Raw genomic sequence first — 26,367 nt, forward strand, 5'->3', positions numbered from 1 at the left:
AGTATGTAGGACATATTGGGTTGGGGCCAAATCTAATGACTTCCTTTTAATGTAACTACCTCTGTAAACCCTATTTCCAAATAAAGTCACACCATGAAGTACTAGAATTAAGGACTTTAACATATTTTCATGAGGGAGACACAATTCAACTTATAACAGAAAGCATTTAGATTTGTGATATCTATTCATAGTTGTGGGTATATATTATGCTATTCATCATATTATACAGATTATATCATGCAAAACATACATGTCATACATGAAAGTCCTAAGTGGATATATGTCCAAACATAGACTATGTATGGTGTGTTCTTGTATATGTGTATGTGTGTGTGTGTGTGTGTGTGTGTATAGAAGCATCAAGTTACAAACTTTTTAGTCTGCATAAAAAAAATTCTGCTTTGACAAAAGCTAGTGGTTAGAAATTTAAGGTAGTTTTTCAGTACATAGGATTTTTATCTGATTGACGTAATTGTAAAGTTAGTTTATATGACTTCATTTTACACACAATAATATCACAAGTCCTCATTCTTCTTTTCCATATGATAGCAGATTTTAAAATGGAGCAAAAAGAGGAACCTGTTTTCATCACCATGCTGAAGTGCTGAGATGACGCAATACCTAGCAATATTTCTATAGATCTAATAACTTCCAAGAGAAAACACAAATTTCCTTTAAACGTCTCTGAGGTTGACAGAAAATAGTTCATACATGAATGTGACTGAATTCAGATATTTTCCAGATAAAATAAGTAAGTAAGTCATTTTCTTATTTCTCTTATTTATAGCTTAATATTCAAAATAGCAGAGGTCATCAACTTGCATATATGTCACAGCTAAAAAGATAGAACGACAGTATATTCAATTAAGAGATTTATATTCTTACCAATGATAGACATGGGAAAATAGAGCAAAATGGATCATCAAATTCTAATTTTTTTAAACAGAACTATACATTTGTCTAATCAATCTGTAGAAAGTATTTTAAATAACATATGGGTTACCTGGGATTTGTTATGATGGGATGAGATATAATATATAGTGGAATTCTTACTTGCGAAAATCTTAGTTTAAATTCCAGACTTAGTTTCTTACCTCATGATCCATTAAAATCAAAGTGTCAATCTGATTTTACTCCTAGAAAATGCTTCCCAATTCACATTGTTCAACAGGAGCATCTGCTGGCTGTAAAGGTCACCACTAACTTCATGTTGGTTGGATTTCTACCATCTTGTAGGATCTAATCATCATTCTAGAGTGTGGTGTTCAGATGGAGGGTTGGATATTATGGGGAGAAATAATAGATAATCTAAAGGGCTTGAGTGAAGATTTCTTTAATAGTTCTAGTTTAATTTCACACCTAGAGAAAAATGAGGTCTTTCCATTCAGGGTTTCTATAGTCTTATTTCTTATGTCACATACAGTAACCAGCTTGTGGATGACTGTATGTTAGAAAGACATTTATGACCATTGTCTCAGAAATGGCTACATTATTTATAGATATGAAACATAGTTTTATATGATGAAATAACAGTCTTCATAAAAATGATTATAAATAAGAAAGAAAAATGTTCTATTGTGTACATCAGTATTTAAAAGGTACACTTTACAACATAATGGTGGTTATCACAGGAAGAGTAGAAAATTTGAAAAGAAGTCTTGAATCTCTTTCTTATTATTTTCAACATATTAATATTGAATTCCAAATACAAACTCTAAATATTATCCTAAGGCACAAATGATGTTTTTGATGTGGTATCTCTCAATGTAAGTAATAACTATACAGCTCACTGATAGGGATTCCTTGCCAACATTCTCTGACATAGACGATTGGTTTTCTAATAGGGATGTTCAGCTTGCCATATTTAAAATTTTGCCTCAGTAACACTTTTTCTACAATGAAGTTAAATTTACTTTAAGGAAGCTGAACTTGAAGATTTACTTTAGTCTTGGGATTTTTATTTAAGAAAAACAAATTTAAACATTCAGTATTCAGGAAAAGAATTTCTTCCTAATGCAGCATAGTATTCATACTGCAGAGATTAAAACTTTTCTAACTCTATCAAGTTATCATCTGGTTAGTTACTTCTGATAGTTTGAAGAGTTATAGCAGTAGAATCATTGTTTCTTTTTGTACCAGGGAGATATATACATATATATATATTTTGTTCAGCAAATAGTCATTCTCTCTTCCAGTGAAGTATGATTTGGACTTGAGCCTTACTTTTGCCAATGGATGGGTTTATATGCCTACAAAAATGTGAATACGTTTGATCAGAGCAGAGTTCTTCAGTATGCTCACATATTTGGGTTTACTTTTTATGCTATTAGGATGTATTAGGCACTGTTCCTTTAGCCAAAATAACACATTTTGAGGACCTGAACCCCATCTCCAACTTCAGAACCTAGCCAAGCAAAACTTCCCAGACAAACCCTTTCTAGGTCAACTGAATTTTTCTTAGGGTTTCACTAAATCTATCTTTACTGGTGCTGTTTGGTCATTTCCTATCCACCTGACAGCAAATCAGTAAGCACCATTCCGAGTTAATATTCTTACAGGGGTAATTGATTCTGGTTTTCATGGAAGGGTGGGTAGTTGCAACACAGTAGGAACAGGAAGGTGTATGGCTGGACCTGAGCTGACTCTTTGGGTCTCTTCTTGGCATATTTACATTGGGTAACAATCATAGTAACCATAGATTGATAATGGTATGGAAACCAGGGTCTCAATCCCTTGGTTTATCCCATGCAGTGAGCAAACTACACCTGACCAAATGGTAGAAGAGAACATGATGAGTATTATTTGTAGCCTCGGTACCAACTGCAACAGCGACTACTATGGATTTTCTATTATTTTTTCTCTTATAAGGTTTTTTTTCTCCTAAATAAATTGTGCTTTGCTGCCATCATGAAAAAGAAGCATTGGTACACAGAGAGAATTTATTATGAGAAACAGGTGGATCTGAGTGGCACAAAGGATGAACTTCTACAAACACTGTCAGCACCATTCCACTAGTGTGGTGCATTTATCATAACTGATGAACAAATAGTGATATATTTTTAGCCCCAGAGTCCACATTATATTTGTCTTGTACATTCTTTGGGTTTTGACAAATGTATAATGACATGTGTTCACCATTACAGTATCATACAGAATAGTTCCCCTGCCTAAAAATCCCCTCTTCTCCATCTATTCATCGCCACCCCCCATTACTGACAACTGATCTTCTTATTGTCTCATAGTTTTGTTTCTTTCCAGAATGTCATGTAGTGGGACCCACATTCCCCTTTTATTAAATGCTGAGGCTGTTATCACAACGAGATCAGAGACGTGAGGAGTGCTGCATTTTATCTTGAGCTGTAGAGTTAGCTCCTCAGTCTGAGTCTTTGGGTTCTTGGTATGAACCTTTGTTGAAAACTACAAAAGGTAGGAGAACCTTTCTCTTACTTCCAGAAAGTAAGTTATTCATAGATTTTCAACTGTTCTATTTACCTTCAATAGATACTTCAGCAGCAGTTGAAAACTGAGCGGCTTGCCCCAGAGAGAACAAAAATTGGAAAAAAAAAATATATATAGCCATAAATCTACCAAAAATTATGTGTAGAAAATCACAGTTGAGAGTTAGAGTTAAGTAGTAGGCATAGGAGCCATAAGTAAACAGGCTTTTAGGTTTGCTTTCAAATTCAACCTTTTCATGACTCTGCAAGTTAAATATTGTCATTAACCATACTATTTCTCCTAAAAAGTATTCTCCATTAATCTTTCTGGAGTGGTTTTCCAATATACCCTGTAGCCACCAACTTGAATTGGCCATAGTTGTTCTGCTACATGCGAGGCACTTCAATTTTTTAAGGGATTACATGTTGCACTACTTCAAAACATGATCACTATTTTTCTTATTACTTCATCTTTGCACTTGGAAAAATATAACCACCAAATTGCTATCTCTGTCTCACTTCTTTCTCTTGGTATTATAACCACAAGCAAAGCAAACAGATGTTTAGCTCACAAAAAAATGTAGAAAATATGCTAGGCCAAGAGAAACAACAACAAACTTAAAGTGCAGTTAACATTATTTTCTCTAATCCATTAAAGGTGATTACCCCAAAGGGTCCTGTTAATGCTACCCCTACATTTCTAGGAAGTTGCTGATTGATTACTTATTATATAGAACAATTGTTTTTCTTTGGTCATTCTGAATCTAGCATAATACTAGTTATAGATCGATGACCGACTTTCTGTGATACCCTAGCTACTATAGAATAGTGTGTGATTTGAAATTCAGTTATTTATAACATAATCATCAGTATTATCTGTTATTCCAGCAAGAAAAATATATACTGCATTTAATACTACTAATTTATGAAATAAGTCAAGTTTAAAATAATTCTGAACACAGTTAAAAAAAAAAGTAGAGGTAGTCACAAAAATGAACAATTTTATACACTCTGATCTTGTTAGGGGATTAATATTGTCTATCTCATTTAGATTGCATTTGGGTGATTATTGCATGTTAGCATACAAGACCTAAAGTCTAAGTTTAGAAGGTCTAAGTTATTGATAAAGGGAAATGTTGTGAAGTAATTATTTGAATAAAAACTTAAAGTATGAATATCAGCTATTTTTAAAGATTTTATTTATTTATTTATTTGGCAGAGAAACAGAAAGAGAGATACAGCACAAGTAGGGGGAACAGCAGGCAGAGGGAGAGGGAGAAGCAGGCTTCCCACTGAGCAAGAAGCCCGATGTGGGGCTCGATTCCAGGACCCTGAGATCATGACCTGAGCCAAAGGCAGACGCTTAACCCACTGAACCACCCAGGAGCCCCAAGTTTTGCATTTGTTTAAATAATACTTTCTTCCATTAGTATTGCTTTCAGTGTCTTTTTCTTATGATTATAAGAAATCCATGTACATATGTATGTATATATCATCTTCATTGCAAATTGCATGGTCTTAAGTCCTTCTCACTCATATGTTGAAGTATTCATTTTTTACTACTGATTTAAATTAACCTCTTTAGTAATGATTAAAGCTTTGTACATTATAAACCCTGACTGTTTTCTCCATTTTTATTTACTTTTCAATTTTGCTCATTCATCAGTATTTAAAGCACAGAAGTTAAAATGTTTGTGTGGTCCAGTCAATCAATCTTTTCCTTTATGGTTTCCGTGTTTGGTGGTAAAAAGTGGTTTTGAGGCAAGAGTTTTCATTTTCAATAAACTTTTATTGAGCACTTGTCCTAGCTTACAGGCAGAGAGAGTCAATTAAGTGCTTGTCCTGTTTGAAATTTCAATCCAGTTGTGGAGATAAAAAAATAAATGTACATTCACACAACATTAAGAAATGTTTTACCAACAGCAATCTACAAATAAATGCAAATTGATACAGTGCAAATTGAGAACATATGTGCTAAGAATAAAGGAATGGGTAATTGAATAGAATTTTACAAGAGAGGGAAATTGGAGATAATAAAAGGCACAGGGCTTTCAAAATTTTCATGACATCTTTTTCAGTGGTTTTTCTATGCATGTATGAATTATTCCACTTTGCCTATCTTGAAACAAGCTGGACATTGTTGAACAAATTTTGTATACTTTCTGCTAGGACACGAAGAGTTGCAATGCTATAAATACTTAAGTAGAAATGTTATTTTCAGCATCCTTCTATGAGAAATTGAGAGAGCTGAATATGGATGGAAAAGAAAAATTATTTCTCTTACCAACCATGAACACACTCCACACCACCTAGCTGCCATTCACCACTCTAGAAGCTTAGTTTCAAAGGTAAATATATAAGAGAGAAAAGTGTGAAGGTGATGATAGTATTATGAAATCACCAAAGGAATAAAAGCCACAAAATAAGAAAACAGAACTGCTTACTTTTATATCCAAAAATATACATCATAATCTAGTTGTCATCATTGGTGTCTGATGCCCATTTGACTGGGAAAAAAAGAATTGCAATTTTGGAGAAATATGTTAGTGAAATCTTCTCAGTACTTTCTAGTTATCACTTGATTTTGTTCTAACGTTTTCCAATGATTTCCTGGGGGCTGTCCGTGCTCTGCCTCCCTCCAGCAGTCTCCATCGCCCACTGCTGATGCCAAATGAAGCAGGAAGAGGTGATGGCATTGTTGACAGTGGCTTATTTTCAGTTCCTATGCCTGCTGTATACTTTACCTTTTAATTTTCCTACACTTGCACTTTGAATGATTCTATTCAGAGCCATAATTTTTATTCTTGATTAGAGCATCTGCCATGAAAACCTAAATTCCATAAGGTGAGCAGGACAGGGCCAACCTGGGGGAAAAAATCTCATGATGGTGCATTCACGTTATTTCTTTAAACCAGAGAAATTAAAATTATGCTTCTTCTTCTTATTAGCTAATTAGATCACTTGATACTGAATTGAACCCACCAATCATAGTCTTCTCAAGATAAAAATTCGTCTGGGCACCCAGGTGGCTCTGTTGGTTAAGCGAATGCCTTTGGCTCAGAACATGATCCTTGAGTCCCACACTGGGGTCTCTGATCACCAAGGAATATGCTTCTCCCGCTGACCTCTCTCCTCTCATACTCTCTCTCTCTTTCTCTCAAATAAGGAAAATCTTATTTAAAAAAAAAATAATAAAAATTCTCCTAAACCACAATATACAGTTTTGTTGTATCCTTCCCAAAAGCAGGATGGGAAACAGAGTATGAAAGGACATCTGCTTTCTTTCTTAGAGTAACATGTTTTGGTTCCACTGATTGTCCATTTCTTTTTTTTTTAAGATTTTATTTATTTATTTCACAGACAGAGATCACAAGTAGGCAGAGAGGCAGGCAGAGAAAAGGGGGTTGGGGAAGCAGGCTCTCTGATGAGCAGAGAGCCCTATGCAGGGCTCAATCCCAGGACCCTAAGATCATGACCTGAGCTGAAGCCAGAGGTTTAACCCACTGAACCACCCCCTGATTGTCCATTTCTAAGATGTGTAACTATTATATTAGAGTTCAGGGTTTCTGACAATTCCATGAAAGCTGCTTATTTCTTTCTTTATAATCCTTCTTCATACAGTATATATGATTTTTATGACCCCACCCCTACCCCTTGACAGAACTGCACTTAAAGCCTCTGCCTTCAGCTCCGGTCGTGATCCCAGGGTCCTGGGATCGAGCCCCGCATCAGGCTCTCTGCTCAGCGGGGAGCCTGCTTCCTCCTCTCTCTCTCTCTGCCTGCCTCTCTGCCTACTTGTGATCTCTACCTGTCGAATAAATAAATAAAATCTTTAAAAAAAAAAAAAAGAACTGCATTTAAAAGGGAAATATGGATCCACCAAAATCTCTTACAGTCATGTAAGGTGATAACTTACTTTCAAGAAGCAACATACCATAAAATTTGTCTCATTGTCTTGTGTGTTCAATTAGAAATGTGTCATTTTAGAATAAAAAAAAAGTGTACTGTGTTTGTTTTTGCAAAATTATATTTTGACTCATACTGTTTATTTAATTTAACCATGTATGTTTTAAGATTATGTTCTCTTACTCATTTTGACTCAGGAATTTCTTCTGAAAAATGTTTCCCATTTTAATAATGTCAATGAGAGCATAATATCTTACTACATTGTGATAGGATAAAAATGAAGGAAGAAGGGAAAATCTTTTTGGACAGAATATTTCATGTAGTTAATACTCATGAAAATAAACCTCAGAGGATCTTAATGTTGCTAAACCGTTCTGAAAGTATGATTGGTCACAATTCTTTATTCTTAAAAATCTTCCATGCCGTCTTGTTTGTTGTAGCCGTGCAATGTGACTCCAAGTAAAGAAAATCAGAAACTCAAAACAAATGCTTGGTAAATTTAAAAAAAAAAAAAAAAATTCTCCTTAAGGGCCTTGGAAATATTTGGAAGAGGAAGAAACATGAACTATTAAATAGAGGTAACAAAACCATCACGTTACAAATTTCTTAAAAAACTTCTAAACTACTATCCTTTCCAACATTTCTGTTTTGTCATGATTAATATACACCATCCCCTCATTACCCATAAGCATTGGTCTCACCTTGAACCAAGTCTCACATAGGACACTATGGAATAATAAAAAGTTATTCACCATTAAGGGGTCAGAAGACTGAAATAAATATAAATAAACTATAACAGTAACTCCAAATTTTGAAATTCATGTTAGTATAGGAGAGTCATTGTATGGAGTTAAAGAATCAGTTGTGCTGGAATTGTTATTTGGAATCAGATACAAAGAGAGCCCTTAGGAAATTTAAACATTCTTATACTTGATTCTTTGTGATTAAACTTAACCTGTCCCTTTGGTCTTATTTCTGGAAACTATACTCTTGAAATCAAAGTTCCATTTAAATTGAAGTCCCCTTTATTCCTAGAAAAACTCTATGCCTGCCCCCACCATTTTCCTGTGCTGTATTTTCTACCGGCAACTCTTCCTTTCACTCTCTTCAACCATGTAGTTCCTACTTAACCTACCAGTCTGGGATTTCAGAATGTTTCTTGAGCCTCCAAAGCCAGGAAGTTGCCATTCCCACTGCACCCTCTGGTGGTCATTTCCATTCCACCTTAGTTGATTAATTTAAGCCAACCCCAGTAAATCCCAAACTCTACACCCTGTGCAGTTTCAGAAAAAGACATGTGATCCGATTCTAGACAACAGAACCAGAAGTAATTCCATTGAAAGACTTCTAATAAAAGTTTCCTCATTCACAAAAGAAAGTCACAGGAAAATAACAGTATCTCTTCTATTTTTAAAACTCCACTATTTTTGCTTCTGCCATTCCTATTGTTGATGTTATTTTTTTTTAACATGATTTCTGGGACTGCTGCACTATCTTTTTTAACAGCTTGAAGTTGGAATCAACCAAAATGGTGGAATAATGAAGACATGAGAAGAAATTAAGTTTCTGTCCACATCGTGGTGCCAATACATCAGTCACATTTTAGTTCATTTTTAGAAGTTATTATTCCTCTTGTTTATCCAGCATCTGACTTGCTCTGTATATTTGCAGAATCTTCCACTTTTTTTAAAGAAGAACCCCAAAACTCACTACCAAATCCAAAAATGCCTTATGTTCTTTTCCTTAGCCTGCCTTGTATTGGAAGATTTTTCCCATGGATTTCATCCCTGTGCAGCTGGAGTCCCTTGAGCCAAAGTATGTAGTCAATTTTTGTGTATGGAAACAGTCCAGGATTTTAATTTTTTTTCCCCTTTTTTGGAGGAGATTTTCTTATATCCCAAGATAATATATGTAGATATGTTTTCTCTCTCACTCTCATGTCTCCTTATATTCTGCAATAAAGATAATATTTCTGTTGCTCTTTCTTTCTCTGGAGGGGAGGATAGACAGGTCATGAGCTGTCCTACATAAGATCAGAGTTTTCTCATTCTGACATTTCCTTCCTGTGAGGCACCTCACAGCATATGCAGATAACTTCTGGCTCTCATATTTCCCTGTGGGAACTGATGTGTAGGGAACAAATATGAGTGATAAATGGTGTTTGTCTCTGACCAAGGAGTCATCTGCATTTTATTAGCCTACCATAGGTATGAATTCAACATTCTGTCCCAACACTCAACAAAAAGAATGGACTCGGCATGGCAGCATGGTCCTTGACATTTTTTCTTTAATATTTATTTATTTATTTGAGAGAGCGTGAGTTACCTTCCACCCCCAGAAGTGGCAGAGGGAGAAACAGAATCTCAAGCAGACTCACAGCTGAGTGTAGAGCCTAATGTGGGGCTCTATCCCAGGAGCCTGAGATCATGACCTGAGCTGAAATCAAGAGTCTAATGCTTAATCCACTGAGCCACCCAGCCACACCCTGGTTCTTGACTTTCTATGGCAGCCTAACCTGTTAGTTGGCAAATGGGGTAAAAGTACAGACTCTTTATTGTTTTCCACATTTTTGACATCTTCTGGTTAGAGTTTAGTCACATGACTAAATCCAACAATTGGATACCTTATCCATTTTCAACTGGAAATGTTCATATGAAAAATCAGGTACCATGCTGAATTTCTAGACACAGCAGTTGCATTTTCCAGCATCTGTTGGTAGTTGTGTCAACAATGTGAGGTGCCAGAACTCTGCCTGTTGGTGCTGGCAGCCTTGGGATCCTACTAAAATGTAAGTCAGCTCATGTCACACAGAAATTTTCTCCTCCTGCCAGAGGATTTTTTATTCTCCATGATACTCACCAAAGTCTGGTTTACTTCATCGTTTACTTCCTATGTCCCCACTCTGGAATGTAATCTACATGAGGGAAAGCCTTTTATATGTTATTACCTCCATCTGCACATGATAGACTCTCAAAATATTTCTGAGGGAATGAATACCAAGAATTTGGAAGAAATTAACATTGACTCACTATTTTTCTCTTGAGGAAATCAGCCATTGTGTGGAGTGAGTAGTTTTTTTTTTTTTTTTTTCTAACATCTATAAATGTAAAATAAAATTTAAATATCTGGAGAACAAGTGGAAAGTGACCATAAAGAATAAAATGTACTGATACATACAATTTATAAATGAATTTTAGTATGCAAATTGCCACTATGATTAGCAATTGTGTTAGTTACCTAGCTGCACAATGAATTATCCAAAAACTTAATGGTTTAAAATGATAAACATCATCTCACACGTTGTCTGCGGGTGGGGAATCCTGGAGTAGCTTAGTGCATGGTTCTAGTTTTGAATCTCTCACAAGGTTCCTATTAGGATTGTGGCTGTGGCTGCGGAGATCTGAAGGCTTGACATGGCTGGAGGATCTGTTTTTGTGATGGGCTCATTTCTAGAACTGGCAAACTGATCAGGCTGTCGGCAGTTTTCAGTTTTTCACCACTCAGTGCTATCCTTAGGGGTGTTAGGGATGACTTAAAATGGAGCAGCTGAATTCTCCCAAAGAGAGGGATGCAATAAGTAAAGACATCAACATCCTTTTTATGATTTAGCATTAAAGTCATATTCTGAGCATTACTGGGGCAATACTGGAGGCTGGCTTCCACAGCAATAATGAGGTCCTACAAAAGTCTTACCTTCCTGCAAGGAAAGTATAGACATTCAGAACATTTGTAAGATCTGTAAAACATTTTTATTAATAGACAAAGGAAATGACCAGGCAGGCGAAATAAAATAAAGTGTGTAGCTTTGTGATGTTATAATGGATTCTTAATTTCTCTAGGCATCATTTTTAGTTTAGGCACAATTTAACCAACAGAGAGATTGAATTAGTGATCTAGTCCTGCCGCTATTGGTGGATGCTGGGAGGTTATATAACAAACTGACCGAAACTCGAGACTTCCTCACACACAGAGAGTGCTTATGTTATTATTTACTAATTTCAGTCCCTGGCAGATGCTTTTTTATTTTTTTTTAAAAGGAATTGTAAGCTTTAGTGGAGCCTAAATATATGACCATTTATTAGATGGCATCTGTCATGTCTTTACACTTTGATGTGTCCAAAGAATTATGTAGATCCTTAGAGAACGCATTGAAGAGACCTTAAAGTGTTGTGTAAAGTAAGATATATTATGAAAGTAATAAATGCTCTAAATTGTATTTAGTAAATTATGAAAGTACTTTTCTTCTCAATATATAGAAGGACTGTGAAGAAAGAATATGTTGACTAGAGCAGCATTTGTTTTGGCCCGCCCTCTATCCGACCAATATTTATCTGCCATTTTTACCTCTTATATATTGTATTACTTAGCATCTGCTAACCTGAAGATAAAGAACCACACAATGAGAGGTAAAGGAAGGTTTCCCTGGGATCAGAGAACTGCATTTCAGGGAGCACAGATTCAGGTAGAAACCCAGTGTCCAGCTGACAGAAAGAAAGTAAGGGGTTTTTATGAGGAAAAAGAAGGGGGACAATTCTAGGAGCTGAAGAAATGGGGAAATTTTTTCTATTGGTGTTAACAAGCTTAATTACTCTGCATTATACATTGATTGACTACCGATTCTCTCTTTAGAAAGTACACAAACATCACCCTTGTGATCAGGATGTCCCTCTTCCCTCTGACTTCTTCAGCAGTTGCTTTAGACAATTGTCATTTTGCCCAATCCAGAGATTTTGGCCCAATTCAAACAAAGATGGCTATGGCTACAGAAATTTCTCGGCAGGTGCAGCTCTGACTCTGTCTGAAAATGGCTTGTCATGTCAGTATTTCACACTCTACCTAGTGCCTACTGAGACTATTACAAAACCTTGTATGCATTCCCATTAATTAATTAGTTAATTAACTTGTACCACACCCACCAAGGGGCTTAAACTCAAGACCCTGAGATCAAGAGTCCCACGCTCTACCAACTGAGCCAGGCAAATGCCTCTGCATTTCCTTTTAATTTTCTGTTGTCAGACTTCTTTTTTTTTTTTTCTTGCTTTGTTAATTCCTTTTTTATTAAATTATAATGTATTATTTGCCCCAGAGGTACAGGTCTGAGAATCATGTCAGACTTCTTAAAACTTGAATTTGTTACTATCATTCTGAATTTTTACTGAGAGAATAACTCTACATGGTTAACCAAAATTTAAATTTGTACCCTAGTTTATGTTAAGTATAGTAGATATTGTTCTCTAAGCTATTCTCACTTGTGTCCTAATGCGCTTACGTGTTCCAAAATATTATAAATATTTTTAAAACAATTGAATGTCTTTAATTTTACTATTATTAAAAATGTGGTTCTTGTGTTTTTCAATAATAAGAACAATTTTTAAGTTGCTATGATATTATGATTTGTGATAAGAAATATATGTTGAGTCTTTATCCTTTCTGGCATAGAGCTCCAAAAATCCTTGGAATTTCTGAATTTGTGAGAGAGACCAAAATAGTCTTTTGTTATGTTAATGAGACAACTTTTAGGTCTCCCAAGGATGAGGGCTTTGAGGAAGCAACCAACTGATTAAATGGCTGGAACTTTGAGTGCCATTCTCCTAACCTCTGGGGAGGAGAGAGGGACTGGGCGATGAGTCACTGGCCAATGGCCAATGATTTAATTAATCATGCCAATGTGATGAAGCCTTTATAAAAACCCCAAGGTATGGAATTTGGAGGGCTTCCAGGTTGATGAGCATGTGAAGATTTGGGGACAGTGGCACTACCAGAGAACACAGAAGCTCTGTGCCCTTTCACCATACCTTGCACTATGCATTTCTTCCATCTGGCTGTTCCCAAGATATATCTTTTTGTAATAAATCAGTAATATAGTAAGCAAAATGTTGAAGTTGTGTGATCGTCTCTAGCAAATTAATAGAATCCAAAGAGGAAATGATGATGGAAATTTGCAATCTATAGTTAGTTGGTCAGAAATACCAAGCAGCAACTTGGACTTGCGACTAGTATTTGAAATTGGAGAGAGGGGAGCCTTGTGGGGCTCTGCCCTCTGTGGAATCTGATGCTATCCCTGGGTAGATAGTGTCAGAGTTGAGCTGAACTGCAGGACACCTAGCCAATATCTTGAGCACTGCTTGTTGATGTGGGGAAACCCTTCCCCTACCATACACACACACACATTGAAATTTGTGATGAAAATCCAAGCCAGCTGTCTTAAAATAAAACAGATAATCTGGACTTTTTGTGTCATTTTCCCTCCTCAATTTGAATGGGTACCTTCATTTGAGTCAACAGTCTATGCCAATGAACAGTATTTTACAGATTTATGACTTCTCTTAGCCCTACACAAATTCATGCATTTGAATTGAAAATTCTACATGCTTCAAAATAAAGTGAATAGAAAATTCAAAACTTTAAGGCTTTAAAAAATAATAAAAAACATTCACATTAGAGGGGCACCTGTGTGGCTCAGTTGGTTAAACGTGGCTCTTGATTCTGGCTCAGTTCATAATCTCAAGACCTGAGATCAAGCCCTGCTATGGGCTCTGTACTCAGTGAGGAATCTGCTTGAGGATTCTTTCTCTTCCTGTCCGTTCGCCCCTCCCCCTGCTTGTGCACCTGCTCTCTCTCTCTCTAAAATAAACAAATCTTAATTTTTTTTTACATTATATTTGATGTCTAATCCACTGCCTGTGACTATTAGATATCTTCTGGCAGTACAATAGTCCAGGTTGTTCTTCCCACTGGAAATCTATTCTTAGATTATTTCCCCAAGATTGTATTTTTCAAAGTTTAATCTTGTTAAATTTTTCCCAAACATTTTTAAATAAAATTTACTCATGTTATAAAATTACTTAATATTTTATTAAGTCTGTTTTATAATATTAATCAAAATAAAATTTGACTGGAATTAACAAGAAAGGGGCCAAATATTTTCCTTTTCTCAGAAACAAATAGAAGATATGATGTTTATGTCATTCCCTACATACTCATGAAATGCTTCCTTACACAACTAATCCTACAGTTCACACCACACCCTTTCTTTTTGGATTGAATCCATATACTTGGAGATTAAACTGGTCAAGCATTCAAAGGCGTTTGGAAAAAACATAACATTAAGCTATGATTGTCCACACAAATAAGCAATTCATGAAACCAAATAAAGAAATAAATCTACTTTATAAAACACATTGTTTAAAAAGATCTTCTTAGTTTTATATAATAGATATTTATTTGGGGTTCTAATTTAGGTTGACTTGGAAGTTCTCAATATCCTGAATATAATTCTGGTTTTAAAGTTTTGCATACAAAGAGCCAACATCTATTTTTTGAAACCATTAAGTTGTTTGTTTGTTTTTTTAAGATTTATTTAGTTATTTATTTTGAGAGAGAGAGAGAGCATGAGCAGGAAAGGCAGGGGGAAAGATAGAGAGAATCCCCAGAAGACATTCTGCAGACAGGGAATCTGATGCAGGACTCAGCCCCACCACCCTGAAATCATGACTTGAGGGGAAACCAAGAGTTGGTCGCTCAACTGACTGCACCACCTAGGTGCCCCTAAAGCCAACATCTGTTTTAAAAAGATAGTAAATATGCTTTATATGATATTCTTATATTCCATGCTCTTTCATTTATAAAATATATTGCAATTATCTATTTTCTTTTCCCTCAGCTAAATGTTCAGCTCCATGATGTCCGGTATATATAGCTATTCATTTGTTATCTCTGTATTAAAAGTGCAAAGTAGTTATAAGTAGTTGGTAACGTTATAGTATTCTAAACTTTCTACAGAGTGATTTCCAAGCATTTGAGGTTATGAAAGAATAGTAGACATTTGGGACTAGAAATGGATTATGAGATTCAATGGACTTTCTAACTTTTACACAGGAGGCCAATTGTATCAGATATTTTCTGAGGTCATACAGCTTATTAATAAAAGGCAAGGTAAAATGCAGCTCACTTATTCAACAAATGTGCATAAAGTACTATGCAACAGGTACCCTGAATTGGTAGCACTCATGGGATGTAGTTATAAATTAACATCATTCTTTCTTCTATCTTTTTTAAACCTTCCAAAAGTGAATATCCTCCCCTCAATCCTGTTTGAAAAGCTAGAATGATTCCATGACATTTTTTTATCACTATTAAAGAGCAGAAAGTCAGTCACTTTATAATGAAAATACACCTTCAATTAACTAATTAAAACCATCCAATACATAGATCAATACTGTAAGCATCATTCAATGATGATTTTTTTTTCCCCAGCTAAAGCCAGCTGTGGTGGGTTTCCAGCTGCCTTGAAGTAGAACTATGGTTCTTCAACTGCCAGTTACCAATTTCCCTTTCTTTTTCTGCTATTTTAATACCTTCAAGAACAGAGAGGTTGGAGAGATAGGAGGTAAAGAAATCAAAAATAGTTAATTCATTGGTACTATGAAGGATGGCTTTGTATTCTCATGAATAAATGTTTAAGCTTCTCCTTCATAGGTATTATCTGAGTTCTCTTCTAGTTCCCTCAGTTTTTGTGATATGGGCTTGGTTTTTCTTTTAACCAGCCACCCAGATGTACACACTTTAGCATCTTCTCCCTGTGAAGCAGGCTACAACCTCCTACTGTTGATACCCTATCATCCTGTAGACTATATCTTGTGCTGACTTCCTTATGGTGGCTGCCTTAAGGCAAATATGTGGCTCCAGAAATCACATATTTGTTTTGCTGCTGGTGTGTAGTTATTTTCAAGGTTTAGATGGTCTTCCTATTGCCATTGGTCCCTACTTTCCTCAAGTATGAGTCAGAATCTCATTCTCTGTGCCTTTCCAATGACATAAAGTATATAATAAGCTCTAGGAAGGACCTAGTTGAAACCCCTTCTAACTAAGCGTGAAGTTAGAAAAAGAATCCCATCCTTATATCACTCCTTACTTTGGTAGAGAACAGATTAAGACTCAAAACAATTCCCATCAATCTGGCTCAAAAATCTTCCCTCAATATGTACTCCCTCAAATACACCACAGATAGGAGTAATCAACAACAACTACCAGTAACCCATTTTAAAGATCCATATGAACCAGCAAATATTTCAAGATACAAAAAATGTACTTACTGTAAGTTTGAGTTTAACTCTTTGTTATAGCAGTTGTACGTTAAACATTGCCATGGAGAGGTAATGGTGAACTAAAAGATTTCTGGTCCCTGTACCCATGGAGCTTAGTTTGTAGAAGGGGAATTACCATTATTCAAATGATAGTAGTAACAACGGCAAAAATAAAGTGTGAAATTACAACTGTGTAAGTGCTTGGAAGGGGAGGTAAATCCTGCTCTAAGCCACCCCCTAAAGACTGTTTGGACCAATAAAGAGGTTGGTTGAGGCTTCTGTAAGTAAGAGACCATTTAGTTGAGGTCTGAAAGTTGAGTACAAATGAACTTGATGAGAGAGAGTGGAGTTTGGGGAGAATTAGGAAAAACATCTTGGGCAGAGAGAATTTCTCATTCAATGGTTTAGTGCTGGGACAGACAGAAACAGGTCAGTGGGCCTGGTTTTGGGGTGAGGATTCCTGGGAACAAAACTTGAGGTGGGAGATTCTTACAGGGAACAGAATATGCAAGGCCTGAGAGGCTATGTTAAACATTAATTTTTAATTTTAAATGTAATGTTAATCCATTAAAGAGTTCTAAACTGAGGGTAGAAGTGGAGGATAAAACTGCTGTTTTAAAAAGAGTATTTTTTTTTAAGATTTTATTTATTTATTTGACAGAGAGAGAGATCACAAGTAGGCAGAGAGAGAGGGGAAAGCAGGTTCCCTGCCAAGCAGAGAGCCCAATGTGGAACTCGATCCCAGGATCCCAAGACTGACCTGAGCCGAAGGCAGAGGCTTAACCCACTGAGCCACCCAGGTGCCCTAAAAAGAGTATTTTAGACTACAGTTTCAAAAAGGTCTTGTGGGGAAAAGCATACAGACATAGATGACACATTAAGGAGGTAATCTCCATGTGAGATATGTTTCAATGAGAGTGAGTTAGAAAGATCTTCCAAAAAAAAAAAAAAAAAGTGGGGGAGTGCGGGAGAAAGAAAGAAAGATCTTCCAACTTTATGGTAAAGCTTATACCCTCATTTTTCCAGCATTAATTTCCAGACTGCCTGGTGGCATGAATGCTAGACTGGTTATAATTTTGGCCAAGTTCAGACCTGTACCCCTGGGGATAAAAATATATGTTTATAAAAAATAAAAATAAAAAAATCAAGAGCGGGAAAAAAAAAAAAGACACATTTTATTTTTATTTTATTTTTTTTTTAAGATTTTATTTATTTATTTGACAGAGAGAGATCACAAGTAGGCAGAGAGGCAAGCAGAGAGAGAGAGGAGGAAGCAGGCTCCCTGCTGAGCAGAGAGCCCGATGTGGGACTCGATCCCAGGACCCTGAGATCATGACCTGAGCTAAAGGCAGCGGCTTAACCCACTGAGCCACCCAGGCGCCCAAAAGACACATTTTATAAAATAATAGGATACAAATGTAACCCACCAGTGAAACTTGCTTAATGACAATGCAGAAATTTCCACTGATTCTACATTTTTCAGGTTCAAGTATTATCTATAATACTTATTAAATTCAATGTTACTTAAATATGGAAGGAGGCTCACCTTAGACAACTATTTAAAAACAAACTAAAAGTGTTCTACTTTATGTCTTTATTGCTAAATGTTTGCACAGCATATGATAAGGCAATAACATGCATAGAACATCTTTGTGCAAAACACTGTTTCTACAGTGATATTTTAGGAAGCCTCAGCTACCCACTCTTAATCCTTACAGACAAGGACCTCCATGACATGGATGCTTTCTCTCACTGAAAAAAGATGTAATCTTCCACTGGTCCCCATCTCAAAATTTATATTCCAACCTTGATGATCTGCTTTTGGTTCCCAGACTCACCAATTAGTTTCAAGCTTCTGCAACTTCACAAGTCCGTTGGTTTGAAAAAAAGACTGTTTCCTTTTCATTCTCTTGGATTCAGGCTGCTCATTCTTCAGCATGTGGTGTAGATCTACCTTAACCAGAAAGTCTCCGTATTTCTTATCGCTATCCCAACTCCAATCTTCAAGGCAGGATTATAGATCTCCCTCTTTTCTTCCCTAAAGTCCTTTTTATTCCCTAAAGCACTTGTCATATGTAATTACAACTTTATTATTGAATATCTAATTTTCCAACTATAAACTCTTTGATGAGATTGTTTTTAATTTATTTCTGTCTGCCTAGAACTTATTACATTGTGTACATGATAAATTCTCAGAAAATATTTGTTGGAGTGAACTAAACTGACATCCCATAACATCTTTCCAGGAATCCTCACAATGAAAACATTTCTTTGAAAAACATTTCTTATTATGTGTATTTTGGTCCTAATGGCTACTGTTGAATGCAATCTTGTATTCAGGACCTGTAACTTCCTTTGACACTAATTAGATTAAATCAGTTAATAAGGCTGCCATGGCATATTTATGGCAAAACACTGGAAATAAGTTATTATAAGTAAGGATATTTCAAATTAATCTTATATTTTCTTTAGCTCGTTCTTCTTTGGAAATGCCAAATAAGGCAATTGAGTGTTCACATTTTTCAGAATGCATTTTAGGAGCAATTCTAAAGTGTGAAGTGCTGAAATAATATACATTTATCTTTTTTCTCTTATCTCAGAGCTCAAAATGATAATTTACCATATTGAGTTCTTGGGAGCTAGCACTATGGAAATGTATAAAAAATAAAGAATATAAAAATTTTTCTAATAATTTGCTCCTTGGCAAACACAGTTGAAATTATCTTGAAATCCTGAAAGTATGTTTTGAACAACAAACCTCACAATATCAATATCCTGTATTAGTGTACATTTTATAACTGGCAAAGTCCCTTCAAATATATTATTATTTCTTTCATAATAATATTTTGGGTGCTTTGGGAACTTGCTCTGTGTTATGCTAAGAACAGAGACTACAAAGATAAATGTGACACAGTCTCTACATTTCTGGAGCTTTCACTCTCATTGGAAGAACAGATAATGGATGATTAGAATTAAGGACAGTAAGTGTATTGGGTAAAGGGAGGTGACACTAAGTTTTCTGTAAGAAATTCAAGGTAAGGTAAACAACATTACTTTCTGAGTGATAAATGAATTCAAGAAGAAAACAATAGTCTCAAAGCCTGAAGACATAAGCAATATATTTACTGAATGTAAGTATCAGACCTGAAGAAAGAAAATGTTACTCAGAAGAAAGTTCAGCCAATGGAAAAAATTAAGATACAAGGAAATCATAGAAGCTAATGCAGACAGGTTTTTATTTTTGTTTTTTAGAGAGAGACAGTGAGACCAAACAGGGCTCTATATAGGGTTCAATCTCACGACTCATATCATGACCCTTAGATCATGACCTGAACCAAAATCAAGAGTCATATGCTTAACCGACTGAGCCACCCAGACACCCCAAATGTAGACAGTTTTAATCAAATACCTATCTATAGGAGTGGGCTTACCTAAATTAAAAACAAATTACTCTAGTTCTATTGTTAAAATTGATTATATCATTAGGAGTTGTACAAGAAGTTAAAGTCAAATAACTTCCAAGAATCCACTCCCATATATAAGACCACACCTCTTATGGGTATGGATATGGAAGCCATTATATATATTTTTTATATATAATTTTTTATTTTTTATAAACATATATTTTTATCCCCAGGGGTACAGGTCTGTGAATCACCAGGTTTACACACTTCACAGCACTCACCAAAGCACATACCCTCCCCAATGTCCATAATCCCACCCCCTTCTCCCAAACCCCCTCCCCCCAGCAACCCTCAGTTTGTTTTGTGAGATTAAGAGTCACTTATGGTTTGTCTCCCTCCCAATCCCATCTTGTTTCATTTATTCTTCTCCTACCCACTGAAGCCCCCATGTTGCATCACCACTTCCTCATATCAGGGAGATCATATGATAGTTGTCTTTCTCCGCTTGGAAGCCATTATATATTTTATTCCTTTAATTTTTTTCATTATTATTTGAAGATTACCAAGCAAACTTTAATTATGATGTTGTTTCCCTCATAGATCTCCCACAGGACAGAAAAAATAGTGCTAGTTAGGCTGAATTAAACATTTCCATCTATGTGAAAAGGACATCTCTTTTTGTGTTAACAGATGGCATTCTGATGTGACTTCCTTTAATGTAGATCTACCACTAGGAATGGAATTCCAAAATGTTCTCAAGAAATCAATTTCCAATGCCTGCAAGACAGGACTGTGGCAAATTTTGCAATATAGAAGAAAATGTAGATGTAGAAGTTTGGGCAGAATTCAGGAGAGAATGCAGGAGTTCATGTTCTGGATTCACTGACTGCTGTCTGTGTAACCTTGGAAGATTTACTATCTGGAGCACAGTCTCTTTATCTATGAAATGAAAACAATTATGTTATTTACCTGATAGAATTGTTGTGAAGATATTCAGCTGCTTAAGTAGAATGGGACTTAAGATAGGGATCAGTGCATTTCACAATCACTGATAAATCCAAAGCAGAGTATTCTAAGGTCTGGTTACAACCTCCAGAAAAATTTTAATAATGGGTGCCTCTGTGTCACAATCAGGATGTTGGGGAATCAATAAACCATCAGTGTAAATATTAGGTACAGATGGCCCTTCTTTTCACTACATCTGTATCTTTGGGATAAATACCCAGGAGTGCAATTGCAGGGTCATAGGGAAGCTCTATTTTTAATTTCTTGAGGAATCTCCGTACTGTTCTCCAAAGTGGCTGCATCAACTTGCATTCCCACAAACAGTGTAAGAGTGTTCCCCTTTCTCCACATCCTCTCTAACACACGTTGTTTCCTGACTTGCTAATTTTGGCCATTCTAACTGGTGTAAGGTGGTATCTCAATGTGGTTTTTTTTTTTTTTTTTTTAATTTGGGAAATTTAATATCTTTCCCCCCCCTCTTTTTTTAATTTTTATTTATTTTATTTTATTTTTTTATAAACATATAATATATTTTTATCCCCAGGGGTACAGGTCTGTGAATCGCCAGGTTTACACACTTCACAGCACTCACCATAGCACATACCCTCCCCAATGTCCATAACCCCACACCCTTCACCCAAACCCCCTCCCCCCAGCAACCCTCAGTTTGTTTTGTGAGATTAAGAGTCACTTATTGTAGGAGAAGAATAAATGAAACAAGATGGGAGTGGGAGGGAGACAAACCATAAGTGAATCTCAATGTGGTTTTAATTTGAATCTCCCTGATAGCTAGTGATGATGAACATTTTTTCATGTGTCTGATAGCCATTTGTATGTCTTCATTGGAGAAGTGTCTGTTCATATCTTCTGCCCATTTTTTTTTATAGGATTGTCTGTTTGTGTGTGTTGAGTTTGAGGAATTCTTTTTTTTTTTTTTTAAAGATTTTATTTATTTATTTATTTGTCAAGCATAGAGGGAGAGTGAGCGAGTGAGCACAGGCAGACAGAGGCAGAGGGAGAAGCAGGCTCCCTGCCGAGCAAGGAGCCCGATGCGGGACTCAATCCCAGGACGCTGGGATCATGACCTGAGCCGAAGGCAGCCGCTTAACCAACTGAGCCACCCAGGCGTCCCGAGTTTGAGGAATTCTTTATAGATCCTGGATATCAACCTTTTGTCTGTACTGTCATTTGTAAATATCTTCTCCCATTCCGTGGGTTGCCTGTTTGTTTTGTTGACTGTTTCCTTTGCTTTGCAGAAGCTTTTGATCTTGGTGAAGTCCCAAAAGTTCATCTTCACTTTTGTTTCCTTTGCCTTTGGAGACATATCTTGAAAGAAGTTGCTGTGGCTGATATTGAAGAGATTACTGCCTATGCTCTCCACTAGGATTCTGATGGATTCCTGTCTCACGTTGAGGTCTTTTATCCATTTTGAGTTTATATTTGTGTATGGTGTAAGAGAATGGTCAAGTTTCATTCTTCTATATATAGCTGTCCAGTTTTCCCAGCACCATTTATTGAAGAGACTGTCTTTTTTCCACTGTATATTTTTTCCTGTTTTGTCGAAGATTATTTGACCATAGAGTTGAAGGTTCATATCTGGGCTCTCTACTCTGTTCCACTGGTCTATGTGTCTATTTTTATGCCAGTACCATGCTGTCTTGGTGATCACAGCTTTGTAGTAAAGCTTGAAATCAGGTAACGTGATGCCCCCAGTTTTATTTTTGTTTTTCAACATTTCCTTAGCTATTCAGGGTCTCTTCTGATTCCATACAAATTTTAGCATTATTTGCCCCAGCTCTTTGAAAAATACCAGTGGAATTTTGATCAGAATGGCATTAAATGTATAGATTGCTCTAGGCAGTATAGACATTTTAACAATGTTTATTCTTCCGATCCAAGAGCATGGAATGGTCTTCCATCTTTTTGTGTCTTCTTCAATTTCTTTCATGAGTGTTCTGTAGTTCCTTGAGTACAGTTCCTTTACCTCTTTCGTTAGGTTTATTCCCAGGTATCTTATGGTTCTTGGTGCTATAGTAAATGGAATCGATTCTCTAATTTCCCTTTCTGTATTTTCATTGTTAGTATATAAGAAAGCCACTGATTTCTGTACATTGACTTTGTATCCTGCCACGTTGCTGAATTGCTGTATGAGTTCTAGTAGTTTGGGGGTGAAGTCTTTTGGGTTTTCCATATAAAGAATCATGTCATCTGCGAAGACTGAGAGTTTGACTTCTTCCTTGCCAGTTTGGATACCTTTTATTTCTCTTTGTTGTCTGATTGCTGTTGCTAGGACTTCTAATACTATGTTGAACAAGAGTGGTGAGAGGGGGCATCCTTGTTGTTTTCCTGATCTCAACGGGAAGGCTGCAAGCTTTTTCCCATTGAGGATGATATAGCAGCAATGGCCACGGTCGCCAAACTGTGGAAAGAACGAAGATGCTCTTCAATGGATGAATGGATAAGAAAGATGTGGTTCATATACACTATGTACATATATATACACCATCAGAAAAGATGAATACCCAACTTTTGTAGCAACATGGACAGGACTGGAAGAGATTATGTTGAGTGAAATAAGTCAAGCAGAGAGTTAATTATTGTATGATTTCACTTATTTGTGGAGTGTAACAAACAGCATGGAGGACAAGGGGAGATGGAAAGAAGGGAGTTGAGGGAAACTGGAAGGGGAGGTGAACCATGAGAGACTATGGACTCTGAAAAACAACCTGAGGGTTTTGAAGGGGCAGGGGATGGGAGGTTGGGGGAACCAGGTGGTGGGTATTAGAGAGGGCACTGATTGCATGGAGCACTGGGTGTGGTGCAAAAACAATGAATACTGTTATGCGAAAAGAAATAAAAAATTAAAAAATAAAAATTAAAAATAAATAAACCATCAGTGTAGCTCTTGTCTCCAGAAATATACAATTGTCACTTCTGTCAATGGATTAGGGATACACTACTTCCACATTCCATTCTAGAACCACACCTTCTCTGTTAGATCATTAATTGTGAATGGATAGTCCATGTAGTACCAAGGTGTGGCATTCTGTCTTTTCATAAATAAACTAAATTTAGATTTTATGAGATTGCATCTGATTGACAGAACCTCAATATATCAACAACCCCAGTTACAATGTGGTCTGGGGAAGGCAATTTAGCAAGACATAGGTTATTGCTATAGAGTAGGCCAATCTAATGTAGTAGATGACACTGTTCTATCTTCTTTTAATTTAAAAAATTTATACATATTAGGTAAGCAAAAGAGGCCTCCTAACAGTGGATGCATACAAATGGATTTTTAAAAAACACATGAACAGACAAACAAAAATACTGATTGGAGCTAGTAGCAATAACAACAAAAAAAGTTGTTAGGAGATCCCCAACAGTGAGGTGAACTGTAATTAAATTACTGAATGGAGATCTTATGGCATATTTATTTATTCCCAAGCTACTTCTGTTTTCTAGAAGCTACTTCTCTTTGCTACTTCTGTTTGTATAGCTAGAGGGCAGAATTTAAAACATGAAATGATGAACTAGAATTTCTGTGAAGAAATCAAGGCACAGTGAATCTTATAACCAAGTAAGAACATGAATTTTATTCTGTGCTTTTATTGAGTTACTGGAATTATTTTAAGTACAGAGAACTAATCATGTCTGTGTTTATAGAAGGACAGTCTACAACTATATGAAACATGATAATGGTGCTCCAAGCAGAAGGCAGACAAGGCAATGAACAGGAAAATGAGGTGGGTATTTGTAAATCACTAAATAAAAATGATGAGAATATGAGGAAATTTTATAGCAATGTTAATGGAAAGAAGATAGTTTATGTATTTAGATTGTATATCTAAAAATACTTAGAGTATTGGGAGTAGATAATTTAGATTTAGAAAACTATTTTGCATTATAGAACAATTCATAGCTATAGGGACAGGTTTGGGGAGAACATGATGAGTTTAAGTCCACATATTTAATATACTGACCTGCCTGAAGGTCTTCCTCTAGCAGATATTTCACATATAGTTAATTATATGGACAAGTGGTACCTGAAGAAAAGATCTGCTTCAGACATAAATATTTTGTAAATCTTTACACATAGGCAATAAATAATGCTATAACTGTAGCTATTATTTAGATAATTTAAGTAAGGTCTTACATATCAAGCTGTGTAGAGGCAGTAAAATACAGGATAGAAACTTCCAGAAAACCAACTTTTCAATCCACTAAAGGAGCCTGCAAAAAGACATAAGTTATGACCAAATAATTCCAGCCATCCAGGGCGCCTCCTTGCCTGCCCTGACTACACAGCCCAGCCCTTTGGTGAGCGGGGGGGTTTCTACCAGCCGAGGAGGAGACACACAGTCAGCCTGTCAACCCACACAGCCTGCACCACCTGCACGCTGCCTACCGTGTTGAAATGCTGGCACTGGAAATGCTGGGTCACCGAACACCCCAACAACTTCTCCCGCTCCCCTCCACCTACACTGATGAAGTCAAATGGTTGTTGGGCTGGCAGCAAAGTTGGGAGATCATCATGGAGACGCTGCAGCAGCTGAGCCCTTCTCATGCCCACAACCACCTGCATGCCCCAGCCTTCCACCAACTGGTGCAGCACTGCCAGCAGGCTTACATGCAGTACATCCAACACCACCTGATTCTCCTGACCCCTACCAAGTACGAGACTTTGTGAACGCGATCTGCAGTGCCCGCAGCGCCTTCTGCCTGACACCCATGAGCATGATGCAGTTCAACGACATCCTGCAGAACCTCAAGCGCAGCAAACAGACAAAGGAGCTGTGGCAGCAGGTCTCACTCGAGATGACCACCTTCTCCCCATGAATCTGGCCCCTCTAGGGTCCTATACGGGGACACAGGCCTGTGGCTATAGGGGCCCCTCACACAGAGGGAGTGAATCTTGGCTGGACAGATCATCCCCACTCAGTTCTCTGGTAGCCCAGACTGGCAGCTGCTCCTGGGCTGTAGCTTGGGGCCAAGATATCTCAGACCCTAGAAGCCTAGGGTTGGGGGAGACAGCCCTGTCTGGGAGGGGGCATTGGGTGGCCTTTGGTATTTATTTGGCATTTATAAGTCTATAAACTCCTTTCTTACTCTAGTCTGCCTGGGACTTCACCTTCCTTCCCTCCATGTGCAGATGAACTTTGAACCGATGTGGGGGAAAGACTGTTATTTGCTTTAGTCTTAAGTTTCTCCCACTCCAGTGAGGCAGACAAAACAGAAAAAATAAGGACATTTCTAGCCCACAGCTAGGGCTCATACTTAGCTCTATGAGCCACTGTCCAGCCATATATATATATATATATATATATATATATATATATATATATATATATGAAAATATAAGAAAAACCAGAAAATATAAGAAAATATATATATTTATATATATATTTAATATATAAGAAAAACCCCCAGTTCAGTGACTGAGAATACTAAACATATAGAAAGGTCAAAGAAGATCATATTGACAAGCTATTTATAGGAATACTAACTAAGTCATTGGAAACATTGATA

General features: G+C 36.6%; 1 pseudogene; it reads left to right on the top strand.

Moving 5' to 3' along the window:
- The window catches only part of LOC132010623 (zinc finger SWIM domain-containing protein 8-like), a 37,797-nt pseudogene extending 11,938 nt beyond the window's left edge, over nucleotides 1-25,859 (top strand).
- The last annotated feature ends 508 nt before the right edge of the window (nucleotides 25,860-26,367 follow it).

Source organism: Mustela nigripes, chromosome 2 (genome assembly GCF_022355385.1).
Source record: "Mustela nigripes isolate SB6536 chromosome 2, MUSNIG.SB6536, whole genome shotgun sequence".
Taxonomy (NCBI): domain Eukaryota; kingdom Metazoa; phylum Chordata; class Mammalia; order Carnivora; family Mustelidae; genus Mustela; species Mustela nigripes.